The following is a 16872-nucleotide window of genomic DNA, read 5'->3' on the forward strand; positions in this document are numbered from 1 at the left end:
ATGAAGTTTCCAACTCTGATTCTCATCATTTACTGATCACTGACTGAGGGTTTGGACTTGCACTGATGTCCCTTTGGCTTAGAACCTGTGTTATGTGCTTTTGAGCAAGACATTCAATTATGTCTTGCTCCATAGCCTTAACTGCAGTATGTTGTTGAAAAATATCCCTCTGGATATAAATGTGTGCTAAATACAAGAAAGAAAGAGGAAAGAGTAACCACAAGTATGTCAAATTCTGATGATTAATACAAAACTAGCATTTTTACTCTCCTTTTTAAACAAACAGCTTCAGCCTACTTGTGAGTTTGTGTCTGGACATACGTCATTCAAGGCTTCCTAGGGTAATGGTGTTTCTGGAATATCACCAATTTTTAAAAGGTTTATTCAGGCATTGAAAGTCAGAGAATTTATATATATATATATATATATATATATATATATATATATATATATATATATATATATATATATATATATATATATATATATATAAAAAATTTTTCAAGTCATGGAACCATGAATTTTGATCATTTTATTTTTGCTTATCACATTGTTTTTCGTTGCAATATTTGTTATGGTTTGTCTTTTTTGTCCATGCCATTTTATTTAATTTCTGCTTGTCAATTGGCAATCAAATATATTATGAGTTTTTATATAAACATAAGTTGTTTTCTTTTGTTTTGCTAAAAATGGTTGTAAGTAAATGAGACCGGATGTCTTGACTCCTTTGAGTCACAATGGCTGATCCTAAAGAGCATCTATGATGAAAATCATCTTTTGTAAGCTGTTTGGGCAGAACTGTGTGTAGGTATAGTGTGTCCACACTAGTTTTGGGGTAAATTTAAGACAGTAAGTCACTTTTTTTTTTACAATTTCCTGATGTTAAAATAGGATCCAAATCCCTCCCATTTTGAGGCCCACTGCACCATGACGTAGGAGTGCCGTTTCCCCACCCACCGAATTGATTCACAGCCACATATAAACATGTCTTCATAGTAACGCGTATAATCATATCAACAAGACAGGACGTGCGCAAAGCAACTGGGATCAAAAGATCTGTTGAGCTGGCTGTGATCATCAATCATCGTCAAATGTGTTTAAGAATGAGTATTCAAAGTTTAAAATGTTTTTAAAACAGTACATGTTTGTAATAAATTACAGCGATTTTACTGCTTTATCACCACAGCCCCATGTCAGTACAATTATAAAAGAAGATTCTTCTATCTTGGTTTTGTGGACGTTAAATCAGGTTTATTTTGTACATTAACATGATGGATATCCATACAGCAGTGGATATTAACGTGTATCCTGTCACATCTGCCATGCAAAAACAGTGCAAAGTTAAATGCGAATGCTGTGTGTGTGTCCGCTGTGTGCGTTTGTGTGCGTGAACTTTGTAACAACATTGTGTGTGATTGTGTGTGACTCATCATTTTCACTGACTTATTACCTCAGCAACAAATACATCAAATACCCATTGGTAAAGTTCTTACTGTAGTATTTCTCACAAATGTTACATGAGATCTGCTTCCTTCATGTCTGTCACTGTACTGTTTATCTGACGCAGCCAAGGTGGAGATTGAGGTACACTCTGACAGGCACGTGGCATTGGTGGGCAGGGAGAACTAGCATTAAAGGCACAGGCAACAAATACAGCTACAGTGTTTTCAAAGTGTTTTCAATTCTTATTTTAAATCTTGAAAAAGGGGTAAAATAGATGCCCTTTACGTGGAAAATAATGGACATACAGTTTTTTAGTCAGTGAAAATCATTGGAATTGGATAACTTGGTCATTATATGACAGCGGAGCTCAAGGATCTTGCACAGAATGATCATTTTGCTTCTGGGTGCACTTTTGAAATGGTTATAAATGATCTCTTTTAAATTCAGCAGATTCATGACATTCCACACTTGTATGATCAACTTTCAAGTTTTTGTTCATGCAATCTTTGGGTTTGTTCATTGGCTGAAGTGTTCCTGAAATGATTAATAGTTTCTGTGGTTAAAAGTGCCATACACGGAGACATTATATAGTGTCTTTTACCAACAATTAGACAGACAGCTGCAGTGCCCACCTGAGTGGAGTCAAAGCGCTCTCAGTTAGATCTGAAGTGGAGGGATGTGGGCTGTTGGAAAAAGAGGGTGTGTGTTATCATAGGTGTAGATTTCAAGAGGGTGGTGGCTGATGGAATGTGATAGTGCACATTAGCACACACTCAGGATATGACAACACGCTCAAGTTACAAGCAAATCTCAAAATTAATCTGCAAGTTATTGCACACAAACCCAGAGCACCATCATAGAGTTTGCATAGAAAGGAACACTTTAGAGAAAGCATTTTAAAGTCTATATTTTTTTATTCTACCACATATTAAATTAAGTGTACTATGTACTAATATTAAATGAATCATTTGGTACAATCCTATGGAGCCAGATCAGTCTCAATAATAATACATTTGCATTTATAAATTTAATAAATGCACAACACAATTCATAAATTCAAAACACAATTCATAAATTCAAAACACAATTCATCAATTTAAAACACAATTCATCAATTCATAAGTAAAAAGTAAAAATTTCCCAAATGCTCACACATATGCATCTTACATAAATACATTTAAAATGTTTACACAATTATGTATATATGAAGTTCTTGGATTACTTTCCTCACTCATTTATGAATTAGGTTAGATGTGCTTATGAACCACCAAATGTGCTTTGAAAATGCTCACTCGAGCATGAAGTACTTTGAATTTGAGTGCAGTATTTTTGAGACCTTCCTGGAAGGACATGATTGGTACTCATCTTTTGGAGGATATTCTGTTTAGCCAATCGCTGTGAGTTTTTAATCCACCAATCAAAACACTCCTTACAGAACAAGCTTTAAAAGCTCTACCGGTTAATAATTATTATTTTATGTAAAATAAAATAAATAATTTTAGCAGTATTATTAGACATTTGTCAAAAATTAAATAAGCCGAGTAACGTTATATGTTAGTTGCATTGAGTACAATGATCTTATATCATTCATGACTGTCTGTATTCAATGCATTCAGCAGCAAATCTTACAGAACAAATCATTGATTCAAATGAATTGGTTAAATTAATGACTCATTTAGTAATACAATCATTTGCTGTCACTTGCTGACACTTTCAGAATATCATTTTGTCGATCACCTCTGATCAGAATGTTTTAATTGAATCCTATGAAAATTTGCTGCTTTAATTGTTATCTAAATGCATTTACAGTTTTTTTTCAACTGCTTAAACATGTTTTCAAAACAGTGTACCCTTTTTTTTTTTTTTTAACTTTACACACATTTCCCAAATCTGCACACACAAAATGCCTCATACCCTATCATCTTCAAAATGTAACACTTCATTCAAAATGCTATAAACTCACATCAGAATGAAGCACTTGCATTACAGTTTTCCTAATTATTTACACACATTTTCTGAAAGCATGTCTCATATTGTCAGAACTCTACACACAAATCAAAAACACACACACATTGGGGAAAACCTTTAATTATCCTGTAAAATGAAACTTTACATTCAAAACAATGTGATTTGTTTTCAAAATCGTAGTTTGCTTTCAAATGACACACACAAACCATCACATGAATAGACATTTATTAGAACCAGTTGATCACGGATGTACTTAATATAATGACCACTTCTTCCCCATTTATCATAATGACTTACAGTACGCCTTTTTTTGTTCAGTGTTACACTTACTACAGACAGTACATAGGCCGACATAAGTGCATTGTAAAATATTTCAGAATATTGTTTTTATACAAAGCACACAAATTCACGGTACCAAATATATTTTACTGTATTTTTCCCACAAAAACAGTGTACACAGTGTTCACCCCAACCAACACAAAGTTGCACATAACTTGATCTACATATGCCATGAGCTGAAGTATTTACAGAATACAGTTACAGTAAAAAAAGACAAAATAAGTGTGGATTTCGGTCATACAGTTTTCATCCACAGGCAGAAAAAAAAATCCTCAATAGGATTGAGAAATGGAGAATATGGAGGGAGATAAACAAGTAAAAAATGTGGGTGGGCATTGAATCAGTTATGAACCAGATTAACTCTGATTTCTGAATTACAAATACGTGTGACAGGTGTTTACCTATATGATGAGTTAGTATGCGAAGTAGGGCAACTGACAGTGTGTTTTTCTGCTTGAAAAATGTGTCAAATGCAGAAAATTGTGTGTAGTGTTGAAAAAAGTGTGTTTTAAACCTGAAATTTGAGTGTAAAGCATGAATTGTGCTTGTAGTTTAGCAGAATTTGTTTCAGGGGGTTGGTGCAGCAGTTATATGTTGTAGTCAGTGTGTCTGAAGTATGATTAATTGTGGGTATCAACTAAGAAAAACTGTTAATGGCAAACAAAATGGTATATGTTTGGATAAAGCATGTAAACACTGTTGTTCTAAATATTAAGCTCTTTGCTCTTTAGGCTTTTCAATACAATGTTCTACAGTGACAGTAATCTGCAGAGAGGAGTAACAGGTACACTGTAAACACCAAAGACATGAAAAAAAAAAAACAGAAAATATTTATTGGACCAAACATTAATGGTGGTTGTTGCATAAAAAAGCATCAATATATGCTGTATGTAAAATGTAAAAAATAAATACAAATAAAAATAGAACACATGTAAAGCAAAAGTATGTTTAGAATACAGTAAAGAACACAATTGTGTGTAAAGTGAGTCTCGGGGAGGTGAAGCATCCATTGCCTGCAAAAGCATCATCTGGGTATAGGGTTGGTCATTATACAACACCAGGTATAATTCGGAAGAATTCCTCTATTCTTTTTTTTAGAAGAATTTAGAAAAGGAGAAAATGGGGAATGTGCAAAACTACAAATTATGTTTTGTTTTTTTTTGGCCCAGAACAGCTCAGTGTTCCATAAACTTTGGACTATACTAGACTAAAGCAGTGATTGGTTCGTGATTAGTTAAGAAATAGTTTGCACACTTGAGGAGCATGTGTGTGCGACCTTGTGAATAAGTGTAGCCATTTGATTGGTTGTGTTTGGAAAAGGAAAGCAAGTGGATTCCTGTTAGATTTTTGTGTTTTAGGTAGAGAATTGTGTGTAGTGTTTAAAAAAAAGGGTTTTATACAATTGAAAATTCAGTTTAAGGCTGAGAAATAACTTGTGGTTTTGTAGATTTGGGGTGTTGCAGTTTGTAGTTTTGCATTTTGAGTGAGATATTTCAGAAATCGTGTGACAAGAAAAGATTTTGTGTAAGCTGTTGAAAAAAACTGTATTATCTAATTCACATTTAGATGCAGATACTTTACCACAATAATACTGTTGAATTTAAAACTATTTATGTTAGATGCATATGAAATATTGTTGCTTTTTATTGTGGAATTTTATTTATGAATTGTTGTTGTGGATTTATGAATTTTATGAATGCAAATGAATTATTATTGAGACTGATCTATACAATACACTTATTGTGTGCAACTGTGCATATACATTTTTTACATTGTACTTCTATTTAAAAATCATCTTTGTGTAATTACATGTGTAATTAATTTATGTAATTACATTTATAATATCAATGTTAACTCTCAGTTACTCTTCTTAACTCTCAGTTACTCTTCTTATCAATACCACCAAACTAGTGCTTAACCTTACCCAAGTCCCACCTAAATAGCACCATAAGCTTTGTGCTACACAATAACTGGAACACAATACACACATAGTTATTTTTGATGTACATTATTTTTAAGTCCACTTCATATATAATGAGACCTTGTAAATAAATTAAATATGTCAGTTAATGCAACATACACACACACACAGGAGCAAAACTTGAAATATAATCATTGTAGCGAACAGTGGCAGATGCAACTGGGGCAAAAGGTGAGGAATTTTGAGGCTATTGAGACAATGATAACCTAGTGGAAGAGCTGGATCAGTTTCTCCTCAGTCTGTGTTTTTCTGCCAGCAGCAGGTTATATAAGAAGCGGCTACTGAATGTGTGGAGGTACGTGGAGGCCACCGGGGGAAAAGCAGGAGTAGCACCCTCTGTCTGAGTTTTACCTCCAGCGCACATTCCTCTTACCCACCTTTTGCACACATCCCAGACAATCAATATTGTGTCTACATCCCCTGTCTCCAGTGACATTCCTCCTTCCTTCCTCTTGTTTTTCGGGAATGATAAATTGACTTTTTTGTGTGTAGGGTCTATGGCGCCTCCAAGATTGTGTCTTGGATGTCTGCTGCATTTTGACAAAGTGTTTTGTCTTGGAGCCTTGCGTCGAACATCAGGTGTACGTTTTGCTGGTGTACAGTTATTATGCATGCAATTTCTTCCAAGCGATCTTTCTCATACATTAAAGTCTGTCTTGGTTCTAAATGTCTGTATTTGATGGATAAAGGTTTGTTTCTCGAGGGTTTGTCTGGGAACTACTAAAGCAGAAAGAATATGGCTTTTGTATGGGTATGATTGAATTAGATGTTTGCAACATTTTCTATTTTGTTCCTAACAAATGAAGCTGGGCTTAAAAGTGATGTTTGTAATTTGTCAGGGAAATACTTCATCTTTTCGCAGCTCAATATGTAGACAGCAGCCATTCAAACAGGCTGATTTATTTAAAAAGTGTAAACATTTGGACAGGATAAAAATATAGCTCTGTTTGCTTGAGCCTGACAGCAAACCTGGTTCAACTAATAACATGAATATTGAAGTAGGACTATTTATCAGACTGCTCAAAAAAAAGAAGAAAAAAAAAGAAGAAAACAGAGCAATGTCTTAAAGGACTACAAAAGGATTGATTTGGTAAACATATTGCCAGTCAGCTACTTACTGTATTATTGGCAGGACAACAAAAAAAAGAGGTAGATCAAAACCGCAAAGCAATTGATTGTCACGTCTCTAAGTAAATAAGTAAATTAATTGCATGAGGAAAGTACATAATTGAGTGAGTTATTCAGTGACTCAATCATTAGAAGTCACTTGTTTAATTTTGTTTATACAAATCAGTTGAAGTGATGAATCTTTTTAGTAGATTAGGAAAATATTTTCCTGATTATACTTGTGGTTTTTATTCACCTCTGCTGTCTACTTTTGGCTAATTTCTTGATTTATTTAAAGGAATGGTAAATGGGTTTTGTTTTAGGGGTGTGATGGTACAGTGTTTCCTCTAGGATTTCTCTAGGGCGGCAGGCCCTTTACACAGATCTTCCAACTAACTATGGCGTTATTTCAATGACAAATGTTGTAAGCGCAGTAATACAAGTAAAGATCGCATTTATGTAATACGAGCATGCGTATCTTGCGTGTTTTTTTTTTCTGTTTTTTGTTTGTTTGTTTTACAGACAGAAGTATTTTAACACGATCAGCTACAAAACTGGAAAACTTCTTATAATACAAAAGTACAAAAAAATGGAATAATGAAAAAGGAAACTTTGTAATTAGTATTAAACTTTCAATGGTTAAGCCCAAATTTCTTCAAAAACAACAGAAAACATTAATTGTGCATTAGCAGGTGCAGTAAACAACACCTGTTTAAGCACTGTTCTTATGAGTTTGTATAGAGAAGGACCACAGATTTTCTTTTGTGCTTACAAGATAGGACAGTGTCTTACATTTCCATTGTTCCATTGTCAAGACAAAAGCACTAGGCACTAGTCATGGTCCGGTCTGATGATGGTATATTTTAACAAAAGATTCTGATGGTGTAAATATTTTTTTAAATGAGCAGTAAACATGTCAGGCTAAATAATTCAAATGAATCATTGACTTCTGCTGTCTTCATGAGTTTCAAAAACACAAATTTCTTTAAAATTTAAAACAGCATCTTTTGATATCTTTTCTGCTGGAAATACTGTTGTAATTTTTTTTTTTACTAAAAAATCTTACATATACCATAGGAACTTTGGCGGCTTTCAAACCTTGACATTTTTAAACTTGCATACGTTGAAAACAGTTATGCCATGCCTAAAAATCACTGCTCATCAATGTCACTTTCAAAGGAGTGGACCAATCAGAAGAACTCAGAGGTGGGGGAAACTTTGCAAGCTTCTGTTTACAGTTGCAAGTTGGCATGACAACAGTTTAATTTTTACATCAACATGCTGGAGGACATATGTCGTCACACCCCTTGTTTGTATATTTTGGGGTTTTCTGGGCATTTTGATCCAAATAAGCTTTTGCAATTTACAAATCAAGCAAACTATGAAGACAGAAAGTGATGCAGAGAACAGCAGCTTTTTTCTGCAAAATGCTTATTAGGGCTGCATAATATAATGTTTCAGCATTGATATCGCAATGCGCACATTTGGAATAGTCACATCGCAAAGATATGCAATGTCCAGTCTGATATATAGTTGACCAGGAGATACTGATTTGTATTTATTCATTGTATTTATATGGAATTTAAATGATTTATAATAAGATGATGATAATAATGATTTATTATAAGATTTTTTATATATTTAGACTAGAAACGAGACAAAACTAACTAAGAAGCATTTTATTGCATTGTGATTATTCAGTTAATTTATCCACCTGCGTACGGTTAGACTCCCCAGAAAACCATCAAATAGTGCTATTCAACTATCTTCTGAAATCGTATTTATCACAGAAAAAAAAATATCACAATATCAGATTTTTCCAATATCGTGCAGGCCTAATGCTTTTTATAAAAGGTAATTTAACATGAAATACTGTGGGGTTATGTTTAAATTTGGATTGTTGCCAAATACTGGCACCAGAACTACAAAAAATAAAAATAAAAAAATCAGCAGCACTAATTCCCACTGTATAGTGTCCCTGAATTTAACTCATCAGTAATATAATAATATAAATTAGTAGTGTTATTATTATTTTTTGTGATATATATATTTTTTTGTTTATATATATATATATTATGGAAAGCGAAAGAGGGAGAAAAATAGAATGCTATGTTTACAAAAAGAGGCCCTGTTTCCCTGTTTACACGGGCAGATGAATCGCTTTGTGGGCCATCTGGAGCAAACCCAGAGCACATTCCTGCTCAAGCCATCCTTTTTATTTTCAATGGAGGCGTCTATAGTTTGATGTCAGCCGCACAGTCAGTGGCTTGAGAGCTCTTAAATTTGAGCTGAAATGTAACAGAACGTTTATAATGGAAGGCCTTGCAGGAAAATTGAGTGTGGAAAAGGGAAACCCTTTTTAGCACCTCGGTAAATGTCTGTAGGATTGCTTTTCTGCTGACTCAGGAAATTTTGCGTTTATGCTGTTTTTTTTTTTGCTATAGCTTTATCGTGTCATTAAACCATTTATTTTTATGTTTCGCCAACCTTGGTGCGCTTTCGTAAAAAGGTTACACTCATAAATGTACAAAACCCAGTATTTGTGCCAGACAGTTGGCGTCAACCATAAACGTGTGTTATGATGGGGTCACCACTGTGTACACATGCTTTCAAGTAAATTAAGAATGAAATATGACCTTTTAGATTCATCTGACAGCAGCATTAGATGATGTAATATATAGTGACTGGGACATAGTGGCAAGGATTAATGACGGGTCAACCGTTTTTCATCGCTTTCATTGCTCATATATTTTTCGATATATAGGGGGAAAAATGAGAAAGTCGTGGTTGTAGTCGGTACCATCCCTGCCTCTATATATCTTCCTTTCCATTTGTGCTTTAGGATCACTATGTCTCCGCTCTCCACCTCTCCTGTCTCGCAAGATAGACTTGATCGTAAATTTCTCCGCTAAATGTTTAATGGGGTTTGATTTTTCGGGTTTTAACACTCACCTCTCTCAGAAAGGGCTAACAAAGAAAATCATCTGAATGGAAGCAGCTTTTGTTTTTCCTGGCTGGTTCCTCCAGGTCACAAAAACCTTTCAAAGTGTTTTATCTGGAGCTGTCAGTCATCCAGGTAGCTTTGGTCACTGACATTGGGTCTTGCTATTATTGTTCAGTGCAAAGGAGCCACTGGGATATTGACCTTCCTATTTTACCACTAGGATCTTGCACTCCAGTTTCTTATCTCTGACAGAACAGGAAGAGTGTTAATCCTGGTTCATTTATTAGCCCTTCGTGTTCTGTTAGCGAATGACAATGTGGATCAAGGACCAGTTGCAACAGCTGTCTGTAAATTATAACTTATTTAGTACTACTAAATATTTGAGTGTTGCACCATTAAACCTAGTTGAAACACGACTCTATGCTTAAACTAAATATTTACGGAAGCTTTCAACCAGTAAAAATAGTTGAAATAAACTGCACTGTAAAAACGCCAACTTTCAAAAAGTCCTCTGAACAAAGATTAATAAGTTAACTGAATTTAAATATTTTCATTTGAAATGCTGACAAATAATAGTTAGTTTGTTCAACAAATATGGTGCTTCAATGTGAAAAACTTAAAATATTTCGTTGAACTAATACAAAATTCTTAGTTTTGCGTTGATGCGTGCCCTTCTTGTTGGCGCATGCGCCTTATAAGCTTCTGGCGCATGCGCAATTTACTTCCATAGCTCACTGCAGGGGGTACCTGTCACGTGCGCGCGACAAAACGAACCATCTTTCTTTCTGCGGAGCTACGTGTCAATCGTTTTCATAATCGATAGTATATAATTGTATACATGTTTTTGTGCGATGTGCTACCCATCTGACTGCCCGATCTATTTTACCAGTGTATTAATGATGTGAGAGACCGTGATAGAGCGGTTAAGAGTAGTGGTGGGCAAAGCGAGGCTTCGTGAAACACTGAAACAGTCGAAGCAAATGTGTCGAAGCTTCGAAACGTTTCGAAACCTCACTCTACAGTGACATTTAGTGGTCATTTTTTATATATATTGCACTGAAACAGCTTCAGCAAAGAACGATTGAACAAATTAAGGGATTAAACCCCACTTTGTGAAAGTGGAACCCTTCAAGTAACATAGTACAGTGGTTAAGGTGTCAGAAATCCATGCAGGAGTAGTAGGTTTCGAAGCCAGTCAGTAGCAGTTGTTTTAAAATGCTGTAATACCAGTTGGTAATGCTTTGCTCTTGTATCGTTTTGTTTCAACATTGGTCTGATATCCGAATAAACAATTTGTGAATAAATATGTCTTGTTTTTGTCTTAAAACAGGGTTGTTGCTAGATCAAAAACGGTGGCCTGAAGTTATCAAGAATTATTTATATTATTCATTAAATTTCCCATTTATTGTATTTTATTAATGTCTACCCAAACCCTAAACCCAACCATACTGTAAAAATATTTATTATTGTTTTACAGTGTTACAAAAATGATGCTAAATTGATGGCGTAACTGTAGCTGTATCCTATTTAGGCTACACAAAACAGAAACATGATTAAAATACATAAAACCATGATTTCGAAGTCGGGATTCGAACCCAAAACACCATGCTAAGCATAGAATCAATAAGCAAACCCACAGTGCTCTAAGCCATTTGAGACAAAGATAATTTGGAGACCTTGGCAGTCAAATTAGGATTCACCAGGTCTCGAAACGTTTCTAAGCTGATCGATGCTTTGAATCGCTTTAGTCACGTGACTAGGTGTTTCGAAACACTTTAGTCACGTGACTTGGGTGCTTCGGATCATGCTTCGGTGCAGTGATTCGAAACACTTGCGCTTCGGGATCTCGACACTGTGTCAAAACATCAGTTTCACGTCAGCCATCCCTAGTTAAGAGCAGGCCAACGACGTTTCTGCTAAATCATAGGTATGTATGTCTTTTTTTGTTGTCATCTAACGTTATATTATTTGATATGTTGGCTTTGATGTGCGCGTGTATCCTAATACGGAACTATTTGTTATAATTTAGCCGTGAGTTACTTGTTTCGTGCACTTGGTTTTGGCTATTTACATCAATAAAAGTTTAGAGTGAATGTATTTGAAACAAATAGCGATTTCAATCGAGTCATTTGCTTTAATAACTCACGATTAATACAATTAGTATCATATAACATACCAGATCAGGTATCCAAGTCAAATATAACATTATGTCCTGTTTATCTAGATTGCTGTCAGCATTGCGCACATCATAACCTTTTTTCCCTTCGAACCAGAGCCAGTGGAACAAACGGTGACGTGTTTAACTGTGTAATTTGTGTGAAAATCGTGTGATTTTCATGTAATTCATTGCTTGATTTGTTAGCTCGACTAAATGTCTATTATATTCAGACCAACTTGCTTTAACAGTCAGCTAGCTTTTATTTACATAAAAAATATAAAGGGCTAAATATATATTTTTCTTTCTTTTTGCTCAAAAGGACTGAAATATTGACAATGACATAATTCAATGCAAGATTTCCTTGAGGAGGTGAGACTTGTTATCATCAGTGAAATTTGACGGTCATTCACCAGCAGATGCAAGAAACCTTTTCTCTTTGCCCAAAAGAAGTTGTTGAGATTTAGCCAGGAAGAAATTAGAGAGAGATAACCTGGACTTTAAGGAAGAGGTAAGTCACTATATTGCAATTGCTTTGGTTTCATTCAAGGTAGTAATGATAATGCTAAAAATAACAAACAACATTATTATTATTATAGGTAATGCAAAATACATCTGTATTCAGCATTTGAACATTTAAATATTTACATTTACATATATATATATATATATATATATATATATATATATATATATATATATATATATATATATTATGTGTAAAAATTAATATGTATGTTTTTTTTGTATATTGTAGATCTGCACAGAGTTTTCTCAGATCTGTAATGTAGATCTCCTGAGACAGTTAATCGAGTGACTTAATATAAAGCACCTCTCCTGAAACTCTACAGAAAAGAAGGGATTCAATGGGTCCAGAGATGGATACAACTTTAAACAAGATGGATGAGCAGGTACTCATTAAGATTTTTTTTTTCTTATACACCCGTCTGATGTTTTTAACATGTGCAACATATTTTGTCCTGTCAAGAATTTCATGCTCAGGTAATACAGTCTAATAAAACGTAATTGCAACAATTTAATTGTCCAGCCCTTTTGCATTAATTTTAATTGTGTCAAGTTGTGTTTTGATTGTGAGATGGAAGTAAGATAAATAACAGATGTTTCACTTGTTTTGAGTGACCATTTCAAATGAATACATTCAAAGAGGAAAATAGAAAATAATAGCTGTAGTTTTTAACTCAAAGTAATTGTCACATGAAACTAAACATTTTTCTAAATTTGCCAACACAACCATTATCAAATTCCATTGTATGGAAACCACAAAATTCTTTTTTAAAAATAAAGCCATGTGTTTTTTCAACAGCATGAATAAAATACTATGCTCATTTAAATGTACTAAGTACATTTTTACTTACAAAACAATAAGATTGTAAAACACCCTTTGTAAATGACTTTCCTTTAGGTCATTGATATTGTCACCGATCGAGAAAGAGCAGCTCTTGAGGGATTGCCAATTTTTCTTCGTAAAAATTCTGCTTGCTTTCTCAAGATATGTCTGGTAAGTTACCCATTTTCATACCCTATTCTACATTTATTAGTCTGCTTGGTAACACTTTTAATAGCTGCACGCTATAAATAATTTATTTAGTATTAGCGAATAGTTAATTTATTTTCTGTTAAGCATAACTCTACATGAAGTGCTCAATGATTGTATTTTTTTTAACTTTAATGATTCATTTGTATTACTAATTTAAGTATTGCATTATTTACAAACCAGTTATTTAAGAATACTTGGTGTTTTTAAGATCATTCAGAATGCTTAAGTACACGATTAATAAACTATTCATTTACATTTACATTTAGTCATTTAGCAGACGCTTTTATCCAAAGCGACTTACAAATGAGGACAAGGAAGCAATTTACACAACTAAGAGCAACAATGAATAAGTACTAAAGGCAAGTTTCAGGTCTGTAAAGTCTAAGAAGGGAAGTGTTAGTAGTTTTTTTTTTTTTTTTTTTTTTTTTTTTTGTACAGTTAGTGTGATATTCAAATAGGCAATTGCAGATTAGGAAGTGAAGTGGCGACTAAATAGTTGAGTTTTTAGTCGTTTCTTGAAAATAGCGAGTGACTCTGCTGTTCTGATGCAGTTAGGGAGTTCATTCCACCAACTGGGCAGATTGAGCGTGAGCGTTCGCGAAAGTGATTTTTTCCCTCTTTGGGATGGAACCACAAGACGACGTTCATTCACAGAACGCAAGTTTCTGGAGGGCACATAGATCTGCAGAAGTGAGAGCAGATAAGAAGGTGCTAGGCCAGAAGTCACTTTGTAGGCAAACATCAGAGTTTTGAATTTGATGCGAGCAGCAACTGGCAGCCAGTGCAAACGGACTAGCAGCGGAGTGACATGTGCTCGTTTAGGTTCATTGAAGACAACTCGTGCTGCTGCATTCTGGAGCAGTTGAAGAGGCTTGATAGAGTTAGCTGGAAGCCCAGCTAGTAGAGAGTTGCAGTAATCCAGTTTGGAGAGAACAAGAGCTTGAACAAGGAGTTGAGCTGCATGTTCAGATAAGAAGGGTCGGATCTTTCTGATGTTATAGAGTGCAAATCTGCACGATCGAGCAGTTCTAGAAATGTGGTCAGAGAAGAGAATGTGGTCAGATTCAAATTAACATTTAAATATCCTAATATTAAGGTATGTAATAATAGTTACTTTGTATGTTAGTATATGCTTTATGAGCTTAACTTCATCCAGTTGTGACCTAATCTAAAGTGAGGACTATTTATGCTTTATAAATCCCTTATGAATGACAATTAAAGGCTCAGTTATATTCTAAACAGGACAATAAACAACTTTCACAATTGAAACTGTATCAAATAAAAGTAAATCTTTGCAATTTTATGTAAAATAAAAGTTTAAAAAATTGTTAAATATTAAAAAGTTGTCAATATATTGTTCAATTATTATATATTATAGACTATTCAAAGTGTTACTGTTTGTATGTACGAAAGTATTACATGTTTTTATTTTCTTTGCATAATAGTAATAACATTAATAAGTAGTAATTAATATTACACATCAATTAATTTTCCCATTACTTAATCTCCTATAAGGACACGGACCCTGAAGACCACAGCACCAGAGATTAAAGGATTGGAATCTTCACTGTGGTGGAAGATGATAATGGCACTTCTGCATCCCTGCAATATGTGATGAACCTCGCTAAAATCTTGGAGGAGGCCATAGTACTTCAGGATATCACACATCTGCCTGCAGCCTTCGCTTACTTGTTCAGCCTCTTGTATAGACTGAATATGGAACACCCAAAAGAACTCAAATATACTTTTTAAGTGATTCAGCATGTTTTATGGAGGTTGGTGGCACATGATCTGCGAGAGTTCAGTTCATTCATTCATTCATTTTCTTTTCGGCTTAGTCCCTTTATTAATCTGGGGTCGCCACAGCGCAATGAACTTGTTTTACGCAGCGTATGCCCTTCCGGCTGCAACCCATCTCTGGAAAACATCCATACACACTCATTCACACATACACTACGGACAATTTTAGCCTACCCAATTCACCTGTGCCACACGTCTTTGGACTGTGGGGGAAACCGGAGAACCCAAAGGAAACCCACGTGAACGCAGGGAGAACATTCAAACTCCACACAGTAACGGCAACTGACCCGTGACCACTTCCTAATGTGCCACTGTTTCAATGTTTTGAGGTCTGTTTTGGGACTTTATGTACTTTGTTGACAAAAGTGCAGTACACTTTAAAGACTGTATGAATGGAGTGGCTTTTAGGGTTTACTCTGATTAGATGATTGTATATTCACCTGGTTTGAGTGTTTGGACACACTAATAGCTTGGTTTTAGTAAGGTTGCCAGTTATTTTATGTTGAGGCAGTGTACAATCTTTTCAAATCTGGAAACATTCAGTACTAGTTGTGTACAAACTAGCCCAATGCTGAACACGGCTAATGTCAAATGCTGATTTTGTATGCAAATGTTTTGGATTGTGATTTGAACACAGTTAAAAATAAAAAAAAGTGAATTGACTATTCTTGTGTATTTAATTTGAATCCTAAAAATTAATAGTAAATGCATAATGAATCAGTTTGTTTTATTTTGTTCAGTAAACTAAAAAAATCTTGTTGGGTAAACATAATCATTTTTGTTCAGTAAACAAAAGATCTTGTTGAATAAACGTGAAAATTTTTGTTCAGCAAACAAAAGATCTTGTTGAGTAAACATGATAATATTTGTTCAGCAAACAAAAATATCTTGTTGGGTGAACATGACATTTTTTGTTCAGCAAACAAAAATATCCTGTTGGTTGAACATGATATTTTTTGTTCAGCAAACAAAAATATCCTGTTGGTTGAACATGATATTTTTTGTTCAGCAAACAAAAATATCTTGTTGGGTGAACATGATACTTTTTGTTCAGAGAACTAAAGAATTCAACAAAATATTTTGAGTTCACTGGTCTTCAAACCCTGTTTGTTGAGTTAACTCAAAAAGCTATGTGTGATAGGTTGCCTAATTATTTTAAGTTTACTCAACTTTTTTTTTTTACAGTGTGGCAGACCAATTGGATTGCTGGATTGCATCAGTGCACTCGTGTTTTAACTGACAGATAAATGATGTTGACATTTACACTCATTTATATTTTTAGAGAGGGGACTTAAGTGAACAAATGAGTTCCTAGCAGCTCTCCATCATCAAGCTGCAGTGTTAACAGTGAACTTGTGAATGCCTGTTGTTTCTGCATGCCAAGGTTTCAACAGAAAGAAAAAATAATAGTATCTGAATTGTTATATTAGCAATAACATATTATTATTATAATTATTATTGCATTTAAATATATTTTTTTGTTTATATTCATTAATTATTTATATTCATTAGTAAAATGTAATGATTTTATGTGTATTTAAATGGGGAACATTTGTATGGTAACAGTTTACTTGAAG

At 34.3% G+C, this 16872-nt stretch overlaps 1 protein-coding gene and 1 long non-coding RNA gene across 5 annotated transcripts in view; both read left to right on the forward strand.

Moving 5' to 3' along the window:
• ltbp1 (latent transforming growth factor beta binding protein 1) overlaps positions 1 to 16872 on the forward strand; it is a 161940-nt gene that overhangs the window by 2040 nt on the left and 143028 nt on the right. The window lies entirely within an intron of this gene.
• Positions 11612 to 15958, forward strand: LOC137489984 (uncharacterized). The gene is made up of 5 exons (XR_012393375.1): positions 11612 to 11709; positions 12260 to 12448; positions 12695 to 12848; positions 13361 to 13456; positions 15011 to 15958. It is a non-coding gene; the product is annotated as an uncharacterized lncRNA (long non-coding RNA).

This window comes from Danio rerio, chromosome 17 (genome assembly GCF_049306965.1).
Source record: "Danio rerio strain Tuebingen ecotype United States chromosome 17, GRCz12tu, whole genome shotgun sequence".
In the NCBI taxonomy this organism is placed as follows: Eukaryota; Metazoa; Chordata; class Actinopteri; order Cypriniformes; family Danionidae; genus Danio; species Danio rerio.